Here is a 716-nt window from a genome sequence, read left to right as displayed (position 1 = left end):
GGGGCCGCCGTTCCCCCCCCGCCCGCTCGCCGGGACTCACCGGATCCCTCGCCGGGAGCAAGGCCGATGGCTCCGGGCAGCCGGGCCACGATCTACCTTTGTTTTTTGGGGTTTTTTTTTAAAGCACTCATTTGCTGCTACCGATTTCCCAGGAGAAACGAAGAAAAGAGGCTCCAAATGGATTCTTAAACCAAAGCCGGTGGGACGGGACCAGCCTCGGGCGCTTCACCTGGAGGATGCTTGTTTGGAAAATAAAGAAAAACGGCAAGATTTTCCTTTTTCCCTGCATTGGGGGAAAAAAAGAAGGATCAAAGTATGTTGGACTTATAGAAGATATATATAAATAAGTATATATATATATATATCCCATGGAGCAGGGTGGCGGGACACGCGCTTCCCCTGCTTGTCACTGGCACAGGGACATAGGATTACTTGTTTCAGAGTCATATCATTCCTTAGAGTTTAGGGACCAAAGGACTATTGCTTTTTTTAAATATATCTATAAATAAATTAATTTAAAAAAAAAAAACAACAAAACACACAAAAAAACGTCGGGAAAGGAGGAGAAAATCCAACAAAAATTAAGAAGGTTGAGTAAAACCCTCGGGCATTCAGAGCCACGAGCGTTTCCTACAGGGCTCAGATTTGGGGGGTTCAAGGGCTCGGTTTCGGGGGCCAATTCGTGGCTGGGGACTGGGGGGATGCAGAGGGAATTT

The sequence above is a fragment of the Corvus brachyrhynchos genome, unplaced genomic scaffold, assembly GCF_000691975.1.
Source record: "Corvus brachyrhynchos isolate BGI_N302 unplaced genomic scaffold, ASM69197v1 scaffold164, whole genome shotgun sequence".
Lineage (NCBI taxonomy): Eukaryota > Metazoa > Chordata > Aves > Passeriformes > Corvidae > Corvus > Corvus brachyrhynchos.
The sequence above is the reverse complement of the archived record's forward strand: the minus strand, read 5'-3'. Positions refer to the sequence as shown.